A 22,803-nucleotide genomic window follows, 5' to 3' on the forward strand; every position below is an offset into this window, starting at 1 on the left:
TGATGTTGTACGAATTAGAACGAGTTCCCTTCGAGGAAAGTTCTGTGGCATCTCTATTGCCCTGTTGTCTTCCATGTTCCATTTTCTGATATGTTGAATATGTCATCCGGGTTTCTTTTGAGTGAACATGTTGATCGGTAGAGATACCAGAGAGTAGAGGCTGCCTATAAGCCCTGCTGGCGGGATCTTTTGGTTATTCTCAGCATCTTTTTTGCCGGTGACTACTTCTGCAAATGTGGGTCTTGATGCACCCTTTCCAGTATGCCTCCTTTAACCTTTTAGGTTTAGTAGTATTTTGGGTCGGTATTGTGGAGAGGGCCAGCTGAGAGGTCTTTGAGTGGCTACCCCCGGTGTTGCTAGATGCAGGTTTGGGAGAGTTACAGTCATTGAGCCCTGCATCTCTGCTATTAAGCTGATTCTTATCTCGTTGATTTATGGCTGTTATTGGGCTAAGGGTGACAGGCATATGAGCCATTGCATTATACATAAATTGGACAATATAATTCCTTTGAATGTTGGAATCATGTATCAATTTAGTTTCAATTCACAATTGCAATTCACATTTAGGAAAATGTGAATTGGAATATCATCGGTTTGGCTGAAACAAGAAGAAGAAATGAATCACTTATAAGTTTATCAAGTGGAAATCTGCTGTACACCAATGGAAACAGTGAAAGGAGTGAAGGTGGAGTTGGGTTTCTGGTCCATAAAGATTTTAAAAACAACATTTTTCAAAAGTACATCACCAAGGGTGTCAAGACTAATACTCAAGATTTCTAAGCGGTACAAGCTAAAGATTATAATGATTTATGCACCAACATCGAGCCATGATGATGAAGAGGTTGAAGAAATGTACACCGAAATTAAGAGTCTTCTAGATGAGCAGAAAACCCACTACACTATTATTATGGGGGATTTCGATGCTAAGGTCGGAAAAAGACAAAACAGCGCAGAAAGGGGAACTATAGGAAATTTTGGAATTGGTGAAAGAAATGAAAGAGGTGAAAGACTTGTGGAATTTGCAGAATCTCAAGGACTGTCAGTAATGAACACTTTTTTCAAGAAAAGGGTGAACAGAAAGTGGACATGGAAGAGTCCAAATGGATTAACAACTAATGAAATCGACTTCATCCTCACTAACAGAAGATATATTGTGAATGATGTTACCGTCCTGAATAAGATAAATGTTGGAAGTGATCACAGAATGGTAAGATGTACACTTGATATAAATGTAGGAAAGGAAAGGAAAAAACTGACTCGAGTAAATAATACAAAGATCTTTGAAATAACAGAAGAGGAGAAAAAGCAGTATGTACTGGAACTTAAGAACAAGTTTGAGCTTCTGCAGACTGCTGAGGACCAAGATATCGACGAGGAATATTACAACTTTCTGAAAGTGATAAAGCCCAAGAAACCTATAGGGGAAAAAAAAAACCAAAGAAGAAAAAATTAGTCAAGAAACACTTGTCATGATGAACCGAAGACGACAAATGAAGAGGAAGAAAAACACCGACAGGGAGAAAATTGAGTATACTGAGTTATGCAAAGCCATTAGAAAGAGACTCAGAGAGCACATAAGAAGATTAAACACAAGAAAAGTAGAATAAGCATTAAGGGAAAACAAAGGATTTAAATCAGTAGCCATGAGCAGTAATACAGAAAGACAAATGATACTGAAACTGAAGAATAGCGATGGTGTACTTATAAACAGCAGAGAAGGCATAATTCAAATAGCAGAAGACTACTATAGAGAATACAAGGAGCGAGGGAATGATGCCAGCAGTGGGGAAGATGGATTGCAAAGTAGCAACACATACGGCATACCCGATATTCTTCCTGATGAGGTAGAACATGCATTGAAGAAATGAAGAATCAGAAAGCCCCGGGGGAAGATGAAGTTACTGTAGAGTTGTTAAAATTGGGAGGAAGAGTCATAACACAAAAACTAGCAAGGCTCTTCACAAAGTGCATTAGAAAAGGTGTGACGCCTACGCAGTGGAATAATGCAATCATAGTTTTTCTGCATAAGAAAGGAGATAAATCAGAAATTGGAAATTATAGACCAATTAGCTTGTTATTCCACATCTACAAGTTGTTCACAAGAGTCATTACTAACAGATTAGAAAGAATACTTGATGAGAATCAACCGAAAGAGCAAGCTGGCTTTAGGACAGGATTCTCAACTATGGATCACCTTCACATAATATCACAGCTAATGGAGAAAGCAAATGAATATAAAACAACATTATGCCTGGCATTTGAAATTTGAAAAGGATTATGGCATTTGGATTATGAAAAGGCATTTGACTCCATACAGCATAAGGCAATGGAAAGACAAGGCATAGATACTCCATATATTATGATTTTGAAGAAAATATATGAGAGTGCTACCTCCTTTATTAGACTAGACAATGACAGTAGGAAATTTAAAATCGAGAAAGGAGTTCGACAAGGAGACACAATATCTCCGAAGCTGTTTACTGTTGCCCTTGAAGAAGCTTTCAGAAGATTAGACTGGTCGCAGAAAGGAGTCAATGTGAACGGAGAGTACCTAAACCATTTAGGATTTGCAGATGACATTGTGGTCATAAGCCACGATCCCAAAGAATTAGAGGAAAATCTTAATCAGTTATGCACAGTTAGTAAGGATTTTGGACTAAAGATGAATATGGCTAAAACAAAAGTAATGATGAACAAGTATGCCACGGAAAGGGAAATAATGATTGAAGGAGCAGTAATTGAAAAGGTGGAGTCATATACTTCTCTGGGACAAGTTATTAGCTGTAATAATGATAAATGGCTAGAAGTCAAGAGAAGAATAAATTTTGGATGGATAGCATTCAGGAAATATAGTCACATACTGAAGAGCAATATCCCAGTTTGTCTGAAACGTAAAATAATGAACCAATGTATACTCCCCACCATGACTTATGGAAGTGAAACTTGGGCATTCACCAAAAGAATGGAAGAGAAGCTGAGAACTACACAGTGAAGAATGGAACGAATTATATTGGGAATCAGACTGTTAGATAAGAAGAGAAACACATGGATTAGGCAGCAAACTCAAGTAAAGGACATTCTTATCAAACCTAAAGAACTAAAATGGTCTTGGGCAGGACACATAGCTTGAAGACATGATGACAGATGGACTAAGAAAATAACAGAATGGTATCCAAGAGGAGCTAGAATAAAACCTGAAAGACAAAGGCGGAGATGGATAGATGAAATTCATGAGTTTTTGGGTAGTAAATGGATGGCCAGTGCTCAAAACAGAAGGAACTGGAAAGTTGCTGGAGAGACCTTCATCCTGCAGTGGATTGAAAATGACTGATGATGATCAATTTAGTTAATTTAACAAATAATTTTTATTTGAATGATAGTTAAGTACCCTCGTAATTAATTGAATTAAATAAATAATAAAAATTAATAACGCATAGCATATTTAAATTACCACTCTTTTCCTATTCGCTGTCATTTTGGTCATAGGGTTGAGGGTAAGACGCCACTTGTGGTTTCCTTCAATGGCGGAGCCATCACAGTCACTGAAGAAGTAGTACAGGAAGCTCTGCAAAACATCTGAGAATTATCTGTAATTCCCTTGGTAATTATAGACTGATTTTATTCTGCGCAGGTTGAAATGCTTGAACTATTTGCTTTTTTCCAGTGATGTTAAATATTGGACCCATAATAGATAGAGAGGAGAAATGTTAACCTCACAGATAGAATTAATGCATTAAAAAAATAAAATAACACCAAGGTGCACATATTTTGACTAGGCTTTTACTAATGGAATCCTATGGGATTCCATTAGTAAAAGTGCAAAACTTCATATTTGTAGATGTTAGCACAGCAGTTACGATCGCCGTGCTTCCACACCATGTGGAAACAGCCTGGGGTCGAAACCTATATCGGCGGGAGGAACTTTTATTGGCTTTTTTTCATGACATGGGTGAGTTAAAACAATTTCGGGCAAGGAGTGCATAATTGTATCTCCAAGAAATTCGAGTTTTTCATCGAGAAAATAGGCAAATCGACCGAAGAATACATGCAAATACAGATAGTATACTGATTCCTCATAGCATTATTCGTTTTAGCGTTTAATATATACGCACCCTCACGTTTCTAGGTTTTGTAGACTTCGAGTTATGGTGGCATCAAACACTCACGTTCTTTTATTGTTGGAGATGCGTTATATGATCTTCCCCAAAAAAACGTGCGTTCCTACAGTAAATAATCCGAGCAAGGAACCGTCCAATAACACTATCGCATTGCATGATTGGACCATGACTAGCCGGCAGACAGACAGACAGAAAAATGCAAATTATATTGATTTTATTTATTTATTTTTTGGCTACAGTTGAACTGAATCTGAGTATTTGGGCAGTTTTTTATATTTATTTTATTTTATCTTAATTTTTAATAAAATACTGCTGAATTTAATAAAATGATATTGACGAAGCAAGCATCCTGTGCAATACATCGCCCTCTGCCACTCATTCTCATCAACAACTGGAGGAATTTCTGTAGTCCTTTCCAATCGAGGACAGCCTCGATTAGGAAGGACTGTAGTTAATCAGTCCTCAATGGCCGAAGTTTGACTTTTTATCCGCCAGTTATTCTGCTCGCACAAAATGCAAATCACCCTGTGAACACACACACACACACACACACACACACACACACACACACACACACACACACACACACACACACACACACACACACACACACGTCTATATATATGTATGTGTGTGCGTGTGTATATATATATATATATTTATATATATATATATTTATATATATAACGTAGCAGAGTTAATCAATCTCTTTCTAGGGTTGCATGGTTGTTTCATATCCCGGAATCTCGGATTCTACGTCCAACGAACCAACCAAGGAATAGACACAAATACAGATACATTATAATTGATACCTCATGGCCTCAGCTGCTCTGGCGCTTAATACACATGGCACAAACAACAAGTGCCTGAATGGAAACAGGGGGATATTCAGGGATATTCATGTGTTGTTGTGGCGGATCCCAGGGTTTCCCCCATAAGCCGCTATTGTACTTCTTGTGTTGAAGCTTATGCCAAAATCGGCCAATTGTATGTAGTGTGTTGGATGTGTAAGTGTTATGATGTGTTCTGTTGTTATGTTATCGGCCGGTGCCTGGCTCTTAGCAGGTAAGAAGCAGTAACACCTGGTCACTACGTCTCACCCCCCATCCCCGCCACGTGGAGGCGGCCAGGATCAATTATCTCCTGCTGGGCAAGCCCAGGGCATAACACCTGAGAGTGCCCGAAAAAGAGAATGAAGTGGAAAAAGAGGAATACAGAGGGAGAAGTTTGGGATCTGGGGAGGTAAATGGATAGAATAGAGGAGAATCAACAGAGGGACTCTCCAATAGTTAGAAGTGAGAAGAAGTAAAGCAAGAATAAACCCTGAATGGAAACAAGAAAATTTCGTCCTACTCTCTTAAAAATGAAGAATTTCAGCGTTCATTTTTGCCGCCCTTGAGTGTTGGTATCAGAGCGCAGCCGCTGTATGCATACATTTAAAATAAACCCGTTTTAGAGAGTGTAAAAGATTATTTTCTCTATCTGAGCAATAGAGTATATAAAAATAAAATGAAAGAATTAAAATAAGATGAAAGGATGGAGGTTGCACTACATCTGACTTTTTCAGATGCTTCATCTTGATTGATAACAGCACTCTATACAATACCTCACGCCTTTTGAGGAAGTTTCTTATCTCTTTCTCTTTTTTCGCCCCCTTTCCCTTGCACATCCATTTTGTATCGTGTCATGTATCTTTCTTTCTGTTAATTTCATCCAGTGCTCCCATAGACGACATACTTCCTAAGCTTCCTAAGAATGCCAAGCAACATCTCTGTCATGGTGAAACAGCGTTCCTCTACACCCTTACGAGAAAAAAAAAAAAAAAAATCAACTGTGATGTCGAAACAGATAAATATCCCCGGCTATGCAATACGCAATCTAAAAATTGAACTAGGCGGACGTTGACTCTTAGTATTTAGCTAGAAAATGTGCCCTCCTCAGTGCCACATCACAAGGATGTCACTCCGGAGAGTGCGATGATTGTGGCACGCGGGAAGAAGAGCAGGGTTACGCATTCCCGCGAAGCTGAGGCGCGCGTATTCGCAGATAAGATTTCAGGACGTTGCACATCTGGTTTCCATACGGAATAGCAGGGTGAGGTTGCGCGAGGTGACTTTAAGCGGTCCGTTTAAAAATACGGATTCTCTTCCAGCACAGCACTCCTTCTACAAGACTGGAGTGCAAAGGGCAACTAGGTCGGACAGTTCCTGTGAACAATGACTCCTCCCCTCCCTTCGAGCCAAATCTTAAGGGATTTTACCGACAAGGTGTAAAATATCGTTTTTCATCCTCTTGGTTGCAACCTGCTGAGACGTAGCACAATTTTTTTATGTGTATTATACGCGTCAGTTTTGAGTAAAGCAAAAACTCGTTAAGCGAACGTAATATTACCATATGAAACAATGTAAAAGATAAGAGGGAGCTTGCCTTCTAGATCTGAGTTCTATAACTCTGTGTTTTAAAATATATTTTGTGTGAGAGAGACAGTCCATTGAATATGAGAGAAGACTACTTTTATCTGTTTACTGATTACTGTATCTTCGACACTGGAATAAATTATCGTCTTTATACCATTGAACATTTCAAATTTAACCATTGAAAATTTGAAATTGAGATATTCGCTTGCAGTGCATTAAAAAGGTAATTCATCCATTAAACAGCTGCACTCTTTATAATCACATAATCGCTGCACTGAAATATACCAAACGTATATGACAGAAACTTTATTGACATAAATTAAAATAGAATAATAATAAAATAAAATAAACTGAAACTGTAGAGTTAAAAACAATAAAATGATAGATAAAATTAAAATATACGAAATATTATAAATTAAAAGCGGTAGAACAACCGTAGCTATGAAAGGCGACCGCCTCCTTTATCAACAGTAAAACTTGACTCTCACGGCACATCCTTAAATAACATCTATAGGAGCATGGGTTTATTATCCTTGGACTTTATAATCTGTGCAGAAAGCTGTATAAAATATGATTCGTAATAAACGTTGAGAGCGTGTCATTTATACATCTTTTGAATGAGGATGCCTGCTGTCAGGAAATATAATCGCGTATTTTTACAGAAAATTTACTCCATTTGGTATAAAGCTGCATATTCGTAGCCTTCGGGGAGCCTTGAAGTGCTCAATCGACTTCTGCCAGGATTCCCAGAGAACCACAAAATGAGGAGGGAAGGGGGAGGTGTAATTCTTTTCCTTTGCTTTTAGAAGCGCTCGTCACTTGATGGTCACTTATTACCTGAAACTGTGATCAATATTTTGGGATTCTTTGCTACAAATCAATTTATGGTCGCTTTCTCTATTTATTGATGTTGTGCATTAATAAGTCAATTTTACATTAATTAGATTGCATTTTACACGTTGGCCTTGATGATGCGATATTGTCTCGTATGATCCCCAGTGATGTTCATATTTTCTGTGTGATCTTCATGGTAAAGCTCCATAGCCCTACTGTTTGTAGTGCAGTTTTCCACTAATTTATTATTGAATCCTGCTTTGGAAGTTTCCCACATGGAATTTCCTATTACAGGGCCTGAGAAAAATGTACAGATTTTAGTGCCATTGCGGTACCGTTTTTTCCATGGAATTCCTTTATTTTCTATTTTCCAGAAACGGCTAGTATAGTAGAAAGAATTTCTGTAGGCAGGTCTCAAGGTCATTCACGCTACAGTTTTCTCCCTTCTTATCAATAAACTTTGGTCTAAGAAATGCACTGTTTACATAAGCAGTCGGTTCCGTGAATTATATGGATGAAAGGTATACGGAATGAGAGCGAAGAGGGACGCTTGTGAGTAGCTCTGAGCCGCCTACAGACATTATCTCGACTATATCGGGCGCCAAGGATGAAAGGATTATGATTTCGTCCCAAATATGTCGACGTTTTTGGGTTTGAAATCTGCAGTTTACCAGAAGATGAATTCCGCCCTTGGTGTTTTGGTTTAGCTCCAAACTGCAACAGAGACTGATTTTCCAACAAAAAAAAAAAAAAAAAACCATTTAACCCACTTTATCGTTTGTTGAAAACGCTGGTGAAAGAATGTAACATTTGGAGTCAAATGGGCTTCAAACTTCTGAAAACAAGCAGAGTAATTGGTCAGGATAAGTTTATAACCTAAAAGTGCTTTTTTGAATTTATAGGTAGATAGTTTGTAATTTTAAACAATTTTTGTTCAAAGAGATTATGTATTCATTAAGAAAAGTTAATCATAACATGCCAAACTATGTGAGTGATGACGAAATTGTAACTGCGATTCTCTTATGAGTTACTCATTGTCGCATGTATCGGCTAGCTTTCGCTAGCCGATGGAAAATATTTCTTGGTGCAGGATGTCGGGAGTGCGATGAATGTATTCAAAACTTAAAATACTGTTAAGAGTGTTTGAGTTTCTGAGAAGTCGAGTTGATGCTCTGGAGCAATTTCAGTTTGGGAACTCATCAGACATTTAAGTGTCTGATGCTGTGTCAAGCGACGCACTTCCGAATCTGGCGCTAAAAGTGGATCAACCGGCACAGAGTGCTTTGGTCCTGCAGAAGGCAATCTTAATTGAGGACTTGAATTGAAAAGGAGACAGTGATCATATTCTGTAAAAAAAAATAATGGTGTAGAACCACAATATGTTTACTGGGCGCAAAACTTATCGATGTAACAAACAGGTTATCATCTCGTAATAGTACTGGTGGGTGCATGGTAATACATGCGTGGACTAATGATTTAAAGTTTAAACGAACTGATGAATTGCTTATAAAATATAAGGTGATATTGAAAAAGTGCTGCGAGACAGAACGAAATGTTTGTGATTGCAATTCTGTCCGGATATAACAGGAGGGATTTCATAGGTGAAAGTCTTATGGATTAACTTTAGGTTCGAGGGATTCTAAAGGATTATGTGGGGAAATTTTTCTCAGCATGTTTATTAAACAGAGTTTATTTTGTAAAGATAAAGTTCACTGAATCCTTAATGCTGTTTTCAATGACTAATAATATTAGGATACATTTATGTTTCGGGAAAACTGCGAGAATTCTGGGAGGCTTGGGAAGTCAGCACACGATCGACTCGGGTCAGTCAGTGCAACAAAAATTACACTTGCATCTTCGTTTGCACAAATATAAAATCTGAGGAAGTAAAAGAATGCGGGACTCATGAAATTTATCTTTGTGGAGAGCGTTGTAGATAATGTGAATAAGTTGCCTGTCAAGTAGCCGAAGCAGAGAATTTGATAAAGTTTGAACTGGAATGGCATAGTCACATTTTGGCGATGGCAAAACTTTCACTCTTTGGGATTTTTTTTTTATCACATACAGAGAACATCCTACTTGCATCATTTAAATATTATACTAATAATTCTTCTACTAATATTAATATATTACATGCATTAAAATTGATAATGTGTAAAAGACCAAAGAATGTAAACTGTGGTGAAGTTCGACTGAAAGAAAGTAATATTAAAGAAAAAAATTAAAATTTAGAAAAAGACAATGCGTGGGTATCATTGCACAGAAAAAGATTGATAGTGACTAATGTATTTTTACAAAAAATGAAAATTATAAGCTCATTGGAATTCTGAGAGAGGAATTCTGCTAGTCATTAATCTAGATAAGAAAATGCCATATTACGGTTGCCTGAGAACAACCTCATTTACTCATGTTGGTTATGTTTATAAATTGCTTTGCCTGTTTTGATGAAGAAACACCTGAGTTTCCGGGATTTAAAAAAAAAAAAAAAACCCTTGTATCTCCGCTCGAGACCGACTAACTTAGCCACGGAGTAAAAAAAAGCCCATAAAAGTTCCTCGCTTCATTGACTGGATTCGAACCCGGACTTTGCCCCCTGGTGTAGAAAGGACGGAGATAATAACCACTGTGCTACCATGAGGACCCATTATTCTGGCTAATGTGAGGGACAGTTTTGTTAATTTTAGTAATACAATTAAGGTAAGTCGTGTTGGGAAACATTTCATTAAAGCAGCAGGTAGATTTTAGATCAGGTTCTTCCATGATAAAAATAATCTTCAAGTACTGTGATGGAAGTCCCGTACTGATATGAGCCAAGGTATTGGCCGCGTGACGGGTATACGTGTTACGATGAACTCATTACCCAGCATGCTTTTTCTAATTTTCATCTAAAGGATTGCTTAGGCACAACCGTTTTCATGCAAGTTGGAACACCACATCAGTTTGCTTTCTTAACGACTGTTGTTTCGCAACATATTTCCTAGTTACATAATTTCTCGCTATTTCCTAATTACTTAGCTCTCTCTCTCTCTCTCTCTCAGCTGCGATCTATGCTGCTTCTGGTTGTGTGTTTAGTTCATTGATGACGTTTATCATGAAAAAATTTAAACACTGGTAGGCTTGAACAATAATAATATTCAATAGCACATTGCAGTTATTCAAAAACAAATGCTGCAAGCGATTTTATGCATGTCAGATTGCAGAAATGCAATCTGACGTTGCATTTCTGCACTCCCAACATTGGATTGGCATGGATGCTCATTATATTGAGTAGGTTGATCCACATGTAAGGTGAGTACGGTACCATATTATGATTTGAGTAAATCTTTGTAACAGTTGTGATTTGCATATACTTTTAACTTATAGCAGTGCTAATTTCATTGTGATATCACTTTTGTAAACTTAATTTTTCATGCCTTTCATTTCATAATAGTGGGAATATTGTCCGTTTCAATTTAAGCTCTTGGCGGTTAATCGTTTTCTGTCTATAGGCTTTCTATGTTGTTATTTGGTTTTTAGGAGCATTAGCAACTAAGGCCATATTGCTCCGGGGATATGCAGTGGTCATTCCCTGACCTTTCCGCATCCTCCGTATTTGGTGGTCACGGGCTCGAACCCCGGTCTAATCAAGAAGCGTGTGCTACTCACTGCTGCTCCTGCCCACCTGGCTACGGAGGCGCCTATAGGCTTTCGAAATAACGCAATTTAGTTATAACAAAGGGGTCATTATAGTGGAGTTAATATTTAACAATAAGCTGAAACCAACTGCTAATTGCACATGAACCATAGCTGTTAGCACAATGGTTACGATCACTGTCCTTCTATAGTGTGGAAGATCTCTTCAAATCCTGTAAAAGACGGGAAAAATATTTTTTTTTGGCTTTTTTCATACCGTGACCAGGTTAGTCTCGGGCTAGGTTAGCATAGTTTTCTCCCGCTAGAAACTCCGGTTTTTCGTTCAGTAAGACAGGAAAACGGACCAAACAACACAGGCTGTTTCACATATAATGTACTGTAGGTGTAAAAGACTCAGCGTGAATCATTCTCATGTTTGGGTGAATCCCACACTTAATAGATATTTTTTACTGTAATCGGAGTTTCTGTTATGCGATTTATTATTATTCTTTTTTTATAAATTTGATTTAAGAGGTCAATATTATGCTTCATACTTCCATGATGAATTTGGCTGATGGAAACGGACTAAGGCGAGAAACGGATTGTTCTGTTACGTAAAGTTCATTGTTCGATAGACTGTATGGGGTACTGTACATTAGAGAAAGGTTACGAAGAATATCAAGTTGCGGATAAAAAAAAGTCTTCAGGACTTTGGGCTTGTAAACGATGCTCATTGTGAATGTGGAGGACTGGCACCACGTAATGCTCTCGTGTAACATCTACCTGGACCTACGTAATCAACTGTTACTGAATATAAATTTAACCACACTTAGTCCGGAAAGCAACCTGTTAAAATCAAAAGAAGCGTTTTTAGCTTTTAGCAGATATGCCTCAGCAGTCTTCAAAAGGCATTGGTATCATCTCTCCACGTCTGACCCCACAACATAGACATCCAGACCAGACGTTCCTGAAACTGCTATGATCTCTCCTCGTACCTGCTCTTCTCTCATCACCGGCCACCATCAGAACTGAATGTACGAGGGGTTTCCGAAAAGGAAGGTAACACATTTTGTTTCTTAATAATGGTGAAAGGGAATGAGATGAAACGCGGTGGACAGATAGACCCGTTAATAACATTCAAAAAGACCGCCAGTGCAGTGTTACGGTACTGTCGCCTCACAGCAAATTCCAGTTGCAAAATGGCGGCTACCGTGCGAGTGTGGTCCAAAACAGATGTTCGTGAAGTTATGCGCTTTTTGCAAACAAAAGGGTCTTCACCAAGTGACATTCACCGTGAACTGGTTGCTGTATATGGCGAAAAAGTGATAACAAAGAAGCAGGTGTGTTTTTGGTGCAATGAATTTTAAAGCGGGCCGTGTTGATATTGAAGATCGACATCGGGCGGGCAGGCCTGACGTCATGGCCACAGTGTTCTGGGATCGCTAAAGCGTTCTATTGGTGGATTTCTTGCCGAAGGGAGGAACAATCGATGCACAGCTTTACTGTGCAACGTTGGAAAAACTGAAAGCCAACATTTGACGCAAACGACCAAGACTCCTGACAAGTGGGGTGATTTTGTTGCATGACAACGCAATCGTTGTGCCGTAATCGTTGGGAAACTCTGTCACATCTCCCCTACAGCCTAGACTTAGCGCCTTCAGACTTCCATTTGTTCAGCCCTCTGAAAAAACACCTTTCGGGAAAGCATTTCACCACGGATGAGGAAGTTCATCAGGCGACGCGATGTTGGTTACTGCGTGTGGGCACCGACTTCTTCAGTATTGGTATTGATAAACTGATCCATCGTTGGGACAAGTGCATCAATAAAACTGGAGACTTTGTGGAGAAGTAGTGCATGTTCACTTATTTCTTGATGTGTAATTTCAACTTTGTATTATTAAACATCATCGAGAGAAAAAATGTGTTACCTTACTTTTTGGAAACCTCTCGTACAACCAACTGGACATCTTCCTCGTAGGAATAACGGCACTAAACTGATAGCAACCAAACTCACGCACTTCCCATTGCACCTACCCAATTTTGCAGACCTCCCTTGTTCTGCAAGATGTCTTTCTTTCCCTGGCTTTCGGTGGGCTCCCAGACCAGGGGTGATTCCTACTTCTCCCTTCCCACCTGTTCATTCCGTTGGAGGATACCTTCTTTCCTCATCCTACTCTTTTTGTCTACTTTGACTCCACCACTTGTGCTATCTTCCCCACTCTCTTCCCTTTTTTTTTTTTTTTTTTTTTTTTTAATTTGGTATCCGTCCAGAAAGCGGATATCAGCCAGAGTATGAGGGCAACCTGGCTCACCACCCAGTGGTGGTAGCGGGAAACGTAGGGTCCTACTAGGGTCCCTGCGGCCAAGTAGCCAGAGACACAACAGCAGAACATAACACAATACTGCATAAACCAGACACTACACTTTTTTCTGGCTTATGCAGTAGTTCCGTATTCCATCATAGAGTACATACGTCGCAGATGTGGGAAACCACAGGTGGCGGCTAACCCTAAATACTATGCCACTATCAAGTTCCGGACGGCTCGGAGGCTTAAATTAATGAGATCATCGTTTGACCTTTAGCGTGATGGCTGATGAGTTGGATATGAATAAGGACACGATTCGTCAAATTCTGCCTGAAGATTTAGGGAAAAGGAAGGTTTTTCCACAAAATTTGTGCCGCACAGCCACACGGATGAGAAGAAGCAATGAAGAGTGTCATTATGCGAAGACTCCAGCTAGACTTATCAAGACAATCCTAATTTTTTTCGAGTGTTGGTTGCTGTAAGGTTTTATTCGCAACAGCAACTCAGGCCATATTGCGCCGTATATAATACTCGTATGTGTGTAAACTGTGTGTGCGCTGTGTAGTTGATTTGCTGTTTGCTTGACGTAAAACCTGAGTTTCGGGAGAAGAAACCATGCAACCCTCTCCTGAGATCAAATAACTCAGCCATGTTGTGAAAAGCACCCATAAAAATTCCTCGCGTCATTGATGGGATTCGAACGCCTTTTCTACCCGGTATGGAGAGGACCATGATTGTACCAACTGTGCTACTCACGACGGCCTCCTCGACTGTTTTGTAACTGGAGATGAGTGCTGGGTGTTTCAGTACGACCTAGAGACGAAGTATCAGAGCATACAGTGGACTTAAAAATCACTACAAGGCCAAAAAAGTTTCGTTTACAGAAGGCCAGGATCAAGACGGTACTGATCATGTATTTCGACAAACAGGGAATGATTTACAAAGAATTTGTAAATCATTCCCTGTTTTAGCCATTTTTGTGCAGCAGCTGTTTGCTGAAGTACAGGAAATGCTCAAAGTAACCACTGTGCACCTGAATACAAGCTGTAAACACCTCATCATAGACCTCCTCGTCCGCTCAAAAGTTCCAGATGTCTGGTGGATTTGCTGTTATGGTGCTGATCGATCTACCAGCAGCTGAAACTCATTTTCTTAATGAACCAGTTACAGCAAGGCGATCACGTATTCTCTGAAAGATCTTATTTGACACATGACGATTAGGGAAGTTTTCTGCTTAAAGTCATCTTGCCTCGGTTGAATTTCATCTAGAAAGTCCGCACATGAGATGCATGTCTGCCATCTCTCGATGAGAATAAGCCTCCATTATCACAGCAAGTGCACACTATCAAAATGATAATAACAAGGTGCAAATGTAGTGTAGCGTCCTTGTCAGGAAAACTAACTGAAATCATACTACGGGATCTTGTTTACATAACTGTTAACAAGGCCTTCTATAAAAAATGGAGTATCATTTGCAAAAAGTTGAATGAAGATGCCAATTCACAATGTGAAGAGTATTGCTGGATCACAAAAATGGCTGTATAAAATAGCTGGACCACAAAAATGGCTTTGTATATCGTATATTCTTTAAGCGGGAGTGTATATATCGTATATATACACTCCCGCCTAAATGTTTGGAATTTTTGAAATTTCCTATGACAGTGTAAGGATTAATATAGAAAATAACACACTACAACGTATTTAAAGGATTTTTTTTATTAAGCATTGAAAAATTTGCAGCAAAAATATTGAAATGATTAATATTAACAACCATATTAATTTTTCATAAAAATATCGTCCATGAGATTTTATCATGCCTTACACAGACGTGGTATTTGGCGTTTAATTTCATGTGTCTTGACTACACATTACACCCATCGATCCGCAAAGTTCCCCATAAATTTTGCTTTGTAAATTTGGGCAGACTTAACGGATTTTAAATTTCACTCCATGGCTGAGTTAGTCGGTCTCAGGCGTAGATAGTAAGGTTTCCCCCCCCACACACAGAAATTGGGGTTTTTTCATCCAGCAAACAGGCAAATCGACCAGAGACTACACGCAATTTACAGACAAATAAATATATGGGTAAATGTAAGAAGTTACGTGTGGCCCTAATATAATAATAATAATAATAAATAACGGATTTGACAGTCTAGAATCTAGATGATCCCATAAAAGAAGTTCTACTGGGTTTAAGTCAGGCGATTGGGGATGGCCACACCATAATTTGCAATACCACCTCCTGTTGTTTGGATGCTAGAAAGTCCCTACGCAGTTTAGAGCTGTGCTTTGGGTTTGTCTTGTAATATAAAATTTCTTCCACAAAGTCTTAAGTCCAGAGATATTTTTTTCTTTTCTGTTTATACTCCGGCACGACAACCAAGTCAGTAGAGTTTGCAATAAATCGCCAATACAAATATGTATCGTATTTAGTAGTCACGGGCTTGAACCGCGGTCCACTCAAGGAACGCATGTGCACTCTCGCTCCTGACCACTGGGCTACGTCAGATATTGCATTATGTTCAAGAATGTTTTTATAGTCTTCTTTACTTAAAATTGCTTCCTTCAATTCTGAAGACGCCACCCACTCCAGAAAAATCGTCTCACGTATACTCTACACTTGGATCCAAAAATTTCAAATTTGGATTCATCCATCCACAGTATGTTTTTCCACTCTTCAGTAATCCAATGTTGATGGCTTTTAGCCCGAGCCAACCGTTTCATTCGATTTTCCTGTTTTCGTAAGGGTTTTTGGACGCTACACGACCATGAAGTCCTGCTTCTTTAAGACGAAGTTTTACAGTGGATGTAGACACGGGGGTTTCTCTATTCTTAGTGATTACGTTTAGAAATCAGTGTTATGGTCTTATCTTGTTCTTCCGTTGTTGTTACGCGCGGTCGTCGTGATCGTGGTTTGTCCTTTAAACTGTCAGTCTCCTTGAATCGGTAGTTGGTACTTCTTCAAATGAAACACCAAGTTTTTTTGCCAATACTTGGAAAAACTTTATTTATGCAGTTATAATAGCACTTCTTTTTCGACACTCACTGCCTTGTTTCCTGCCATGTTTATCATGAAACACGCAAAGTTTCACACACACACAAAAGCACACACTCTTTGTGAATGACGAGTTTTCGATTTTATAAGTTAGTCTTACCAGTCAATTTATATTATTGCAAAACACTCTAAAATAATCTACAATCTTCTGTAATATTGACACAATACTCTCACTTCCTATAATATTCTAGAATTCATCTACAACGCTCGTATATTCAGGAATCTCCTATAATGTTCTATCACATTCAGGAATCTTCTACACCTTTCTGGAATATTCACGAATATTTAAGAAATTTCTTAAATAAGGTATATCTTAAATATTATTTCAGTTTTTTGATTTTATATATGATATAAATATTTTAATAAACATTAGTAAACGGGCTGGTCCTATTTTAATAAAAATTCTGAAAATTACGAACAATTAAAAATTGTTCCAAACTTTTAGGCGAAAGTGTATATATTGATAAACGGTATTTTGTTACTTTTATACAGTGACCAATGATTGGAAGATCACTCAAAATATCCTTTTTGCCTTTTTGTTGTTTTATCAGTCACCGGCGGAAGCACACACACAATATCTATTGGGAAGTTGGTCTCTGCTTTCTTTAGAGACTGACTTAAAAAATTCTCTCGTACTCATAAGATACTGAGTGGGCCATATCCATATTTAATATATAAAGTATCAATTAACTTTAATTTCCCAGCATTTTAAGAATACATTTTCCTATTTTCTGACAAAATATGAGTCGAAAATTTTTTTTCAAATTGGTTAAAAATCTTAAACAATATTTTTTTCAAGAAAAATGAAAATTTAACTTTTCTTGCAAAACTGTTTACAGACAAAAGAAAAATCACTTTTTTCTTATGCAATAGACAACTTGCCTTTTTACAAACAGAGCAGGATATTTTCGATTTTTTTTTCTTTTTCTCGGGGAACAAAATCAGCACCTTCCTTCTGAAGCATGTTAGAGAGAGAGAGAGAGAGAGAGAGAGAGAGAGAGAGAGAGAGAGAGAGAGAGAGAGAGAGAGAGAGAGAGACAGACAGACAGACAGTCTTTATTGCAATTTCAGTGTCGATGCCAAAAATAGGTTACCTTCACGACCATAAGTCCAGCTCTCGGTGTTTGAAGTTTTCTGTGTTATATTTCGTTGTGAATAAATCCATACCATCCTTGAATGATAAATGAACATTTCATTAGTTTATTTTCTACCCTATCCTCGTCAGAAGCATACACTTTTGTCTTTGAGGCTATCACAGACATTCTCTCAGGTTGACAAGGTAGAGCTTTTAATCTGGGAGACTAAAAAACTGATGGAACTGATATTCAGGTGGAATCAAGTGGACTGATTTTCGGCGAAGTCCGGTCATTCTGCGACAACTAAATCCTCTTTCCACCATCACGATGGTGAAACTGTTAGTAACCCTGGATATAACTCTCGTGTACAATTCCTGAAATATGGCATCTTGTATACTGGGGGTGGGGGTGAACCAACTTTACGCAGGATTAGAGTGCCGCCCCCTCTGCGTTACCAGGCAATGCTAGGTGGTAGTGACTCTCATCGACCGGTGCAGTACCACCAGTTGCTTACTGTAGGCTTGAACTGGCGAAACCTATGTTTAGTATCCAGAGCAAAGTTCCGGACCCCCCCCCCCCCCACCTTCTTTTCCATAATGCAGTATGATTGATGTCTTTGAGGTTATGATGGTCATCACGGCGAGATCCAATCTTCCTTACATTTCGAGGGTACAGCTCTAAAACGAAGTCCGCAGGCCAGCCGCTCGATAGTCCACCGGACTGAACCTATTGGTAACTCTCTAGGAAGCATTTGGATCAGCTAGTGTATAGTCTTTCTATCTCTACTCTGCCAGATCGTTACTGGAGGGAGATTAATCTCAATAGCAATATGTTATTGAGATTAACTGATATATATATAAATTGATATTTGACATGAGGTAAAAATTGTTATTGCACTAGGGTTGAGTTGACAAAGTTGAAAAGTCAGCTTGATTAGGATGGCCCTAGAGACTTTTTTTATGGATCAGAAGTAGCTGCAGCTGATTAATGGAGGTTTGAGAGGGATTTTAAAACGGTAGGTCCTAATCCTTAAGACATTGTAGACCTCAAAGGCATTGTGGGGAAACAAATCCAGGAAGCTTACGAGGTATTTAAGTTTATTTCGGAGCGGGAGTATTAGGGAACTTTTGGATCTGGTGTTACTCTTATGATCGATACGAAGCATTGATATGAGGGATCCCTCCCTCACCCCGAGAACTAATAAATCTAAGTGTGTATGAATATTTCTGGCCATGACAAGCTATTTTGTAGTGTTGGGGGTCAGCACTGAAATTAGAAATAGGATGAACCTGAAATGCTGATTCTAGTAAGCCACGTTAAGATCTAATATGCACCTGTAAAAAAGTTTTTCAAATAAATGAAAGAGAGAGAGGACGACCCATATTATACTGGTGTGACACAATTTCTAGTTATTTTCTGCCAAAAGTTGCGTGTACACACGTACGCACACACACACGCACTTGTGGATAAGGCTTCTGAACCCAAATAACTGAAAATACAATTTACTGTACTATAATAAACATCTCATTTGCCAGTATATATAATAAAAAACTTATAATAAATGTTATATTAGTATTATATATAAACGTATAACATATAATTGCTATCAGTATTTACTACAATGTTGCATTCAGGTTACACTGTAATGCTGTCGTCATCATCACCCATCGCAAGCTCCATTAACTAGATTACCATATGGTGCAAGTTGCTTATGCTTCTAGTAAAACAGTCGTCGACACCAACTGTACACTGCAGCTATTTGTTATCAACATTTTATACTCAGGTGGAATACATATTTTTCCTAAAAATAAAATCCTCTAAGGGTTTTATGGTATTAGTGAAGTGAATTATTATTAAGCCTGTTTTTGTGTTAGTGATCTCTGTGAACTTAATTTGTTTATTTGATTTCCAATAAAACAAACTGATTATTTTTTATATGTTCACGAAATTGTGCAGAATGATTAATCTTTTCGATAACCATAGACAGCTGATATCAACATTGGCGCTTGCGTGCAATGACTAGTGCCACCAATGACAACATTTATCAACCACAGTTTTCAACGGATGAATGTATTATTAGTGTTCAGCCTCAAGTTCTAACTAAGCAGTCCTGTCTGTGGTGATGGATTATATCAATGCTTGAGAAAGATTAATATTAAATGACCAGTAAGCTGGAGACTATACATACATGGTTTTTTGTTGGCATTTGAAGGAATACTTCATATGCCAACAAAATAAAAAAATAAATCCAACATTTGTCTAGCAGCATGTTATGATATTGAGAATTGTTGTGTTTGTTTAGACTTATCTTCAAACGATCTGAAGTTGAACATATTATCACTCTACGTGTATAATTCTCTTTCATGCAGACTGCTTCAAAAGTTGTTAGTGCATGAAGTGATGATAATTAGAATATTAAACAAGTTAGTGAATGTGCGCAGTTCGTTCATTTTAGGCGCGTTAGCTTTTATTTCCTAAATTGATTTGAATTTTTTTTATTTTCTGTGATTAATATAAGCGAAAAGTAAATAACTAATTATCTTATTATCAGTTAATTACTAATTGATTGACTAATAACATATAAAAAGTAATCATTTTCACTTTACTGCACATATCTTTTAGCGTACGGTAATTTTACTGCAAGTAATACTTTATATGTGAAATGCAACACGTATTTCAGACTCTGTGATTTATTAAATTAAACGATCGTCATATTGTCAATACTTTCATAATACAGTTTACTTATTTCTTCCTAAATTTTAATAATAGTTGAAATGTAACACATTTAACATTTCTGTTGTGATTAGTACAATAAGCAAATGGTAGTAATTTATGCATTTAGTAAGCAGATAAAAATAAAAAAAACAAGCGAAAAGCAACGACTGTCATGCGAGACCGGGCACATTTCGTTTTTGCGCATTTGCCACATTGCCCATTCATTCTTCCAATTAGCACTGCCGAGAAACATAATATGCATGTGCTCCAGCTACAGTTACGGTATATGCGATATGTATGAAAAAAAAAAAAAAAAGAAGAAATACCAATTGCCTGATTTGTATCGGTCCGTTTGTAATGAAATTTTGCAAGGCTTCCTAAAAGAGTCAATTATAAAAATTTCATGAAGATTCATTCACTGGGATCCATAATAAATCCATTCGAGTTATTATAAGTGGACCGACATGGTGAAAGCATTGGGTACTTTACGAATATATGCTAATATGTCTAAGAAAAGTAAAGCCAACTAATGAAAATCTGATGGAATATTTAATTTCAAAATGATTTATGTATAACGAGCGATAACGGCACTTTTCGATGCATTTACAGAATTTTTTTCCTAGTACATAAATTAACGAAATAATTTTGAAATTTGAAAGTGTTAAAGTTGAATTGTTGAAATTAAAAATTTCCTTAATGAGGCAATATAATGCCACTATCCAGTATTTGTTTACACCCTTATAAAACCACGAAACTAGTTCAAAATATGAATGATTTTTTTAATTACCGACTTACTAAGAAACAGGAATGTGTTATCAGCTATGATGAATTATGATTTATTACTGGGTGGAGAGAATTGGATTACCATTTCCCTCCATCCAGTAATATACAGTGCATATGGGCTTTGGCCCTGACCAGTTGAAGTCATCCAGTAATACTTTATACTATATATATCTGGGATCATACGATCCCAGACTAGTTGAATCAATACTCATTGTCATTTATACTTTCGGGCATGCTATTGAGTATTGATGTGTAAATCACGGTGTTTGCAATAAAAGCTGATTAAGTTTTATTGCCACGAGAACTGTTTTGAAATATGTTTAAGTAATAAACTGCATGACTGTATCGCACATTCTATCTGGCATGAACTGATCATAACCGTTTAAATATTTTACTATTTCATCGAGAAGATTTTGCTTATCTCTTTTTTTTTTTTTTTTTTTTTTGTTAGCCCATCGGCTTTTGTGGCCATATTGCACCTCCCAAGGTTTTTGCATTTTCTACTTTGATCCAAGCCGGTGGCGGGATTCGAACCCGCGACCTTTGGGTTGCCAGGCAGGCACTTTACCCACTCGACTAGCCCGGTCGGCTCATCTTCTCGATGAAATAGTAGGTATATTTCTGTAGGTAAATCAGTAAAAAATCCACAAATTCTGAGCCCTACTTTCTCTCCCCCATACTATTTATTTATATATAAATAAATCAGGCTCTTTCCCGTGTTGCCAGACGTGACGAAATGGTAGGTTTTCCACTGCAACAACAAAATATATTCTTGTTGGCTTTGATTAGCAGCTGGATGACAAATGTAGTTCTTTGGCAGTAAAGAACTTCAACAAATGTTTATCACACGTCAATAATGGCATATCAATAAAATGGCTACGTAGCTTCACCGGAAAGCACATGCCACAACCAACTATTCATGCCTCACCAAATAACGTAAACATTGCTAGTCAGGTGCCCTTTGAATGATTGTTATGAAATGCGAAAGTGATGTTGACGGATCTAAGGTGTCTCCTATTGATCAAACCAATTAAATAAGCACTTATAGCGAAAACGTATAATTGAGGATTTGTACCTTTCAACCCATGACTTATCAGGACAAAGCTATTGATAAATATTCCTTTCACGTAAGACTTTTTCATACCTTTCTTTACAATATTTGTCATTCTAGTTTGTAGGAAGCTCAGCCCAAATGAGATCAAAATCTTAGTTGCTGCGCAGAAGTTTTACTTATTTGAGTACTAGTTGTAGAGATAAGAAAAAAAAAGAGATGAAGTTTATTTTCCCCTTTACTTCTTATATTCTCGGTTCTACTCCAGCAGGATTACGAGCAGAGATACACTAAAGGCATGCCCGAATGGTCAAATGCGAGGGTACATTTGTGCGCACGTTTCAGTTGAACATGGTACAAGCTCGCGGGTCTGCTAAATACAGTGATATACTTGCATCTTGTGAACTCCTTTGACCTGTGGGGTCGCCCCGGAGTATAAAGAGAAGGTTTATTTGATATTTAAAATATACCACAGAGTCAAACGAAACGCAAAACTACCATATGTAAGACGTTTAATCTCCCAAAAATTAAATATAATTAACGGTTAGGAAGACAAAATGCTTTCAAAACGATGATCTCTGAACAAATATTATTATTTCTGCATTATGTATACGTATTTTCGTTTTCTTTGTTCATTACTCTGATCGTAATGTTCATATTTAAGTACAATAAAGTGGAAATTGCTTCTTGTACACGGTGCCCACAAACCTTCTAACTGAAACGTCCTGTAGTCTAATTGCGTGAAAGGTACATGAATTCAGTACAAACCTGAAACCACCTCCAGGTGATAGAAGATATCTTCAAGTTTTTATTCACCAATCGAAAAATATACGCCC

Source organism: Mastigoproctus giganteus, chromosome 3 (assembly GCF_048544385.1).
Source record: "Mastigoproctus giganteus isolate SK-2022 chromosome 3, ASM4854438v1, whole genome shotgun sequence".
NCBI lineage: Eukaryota > Metazoa > Arthropoda > Arachnida > Uropygi > Thelyphonidae > Mastigoproctus > Mastigoproctus giganteus.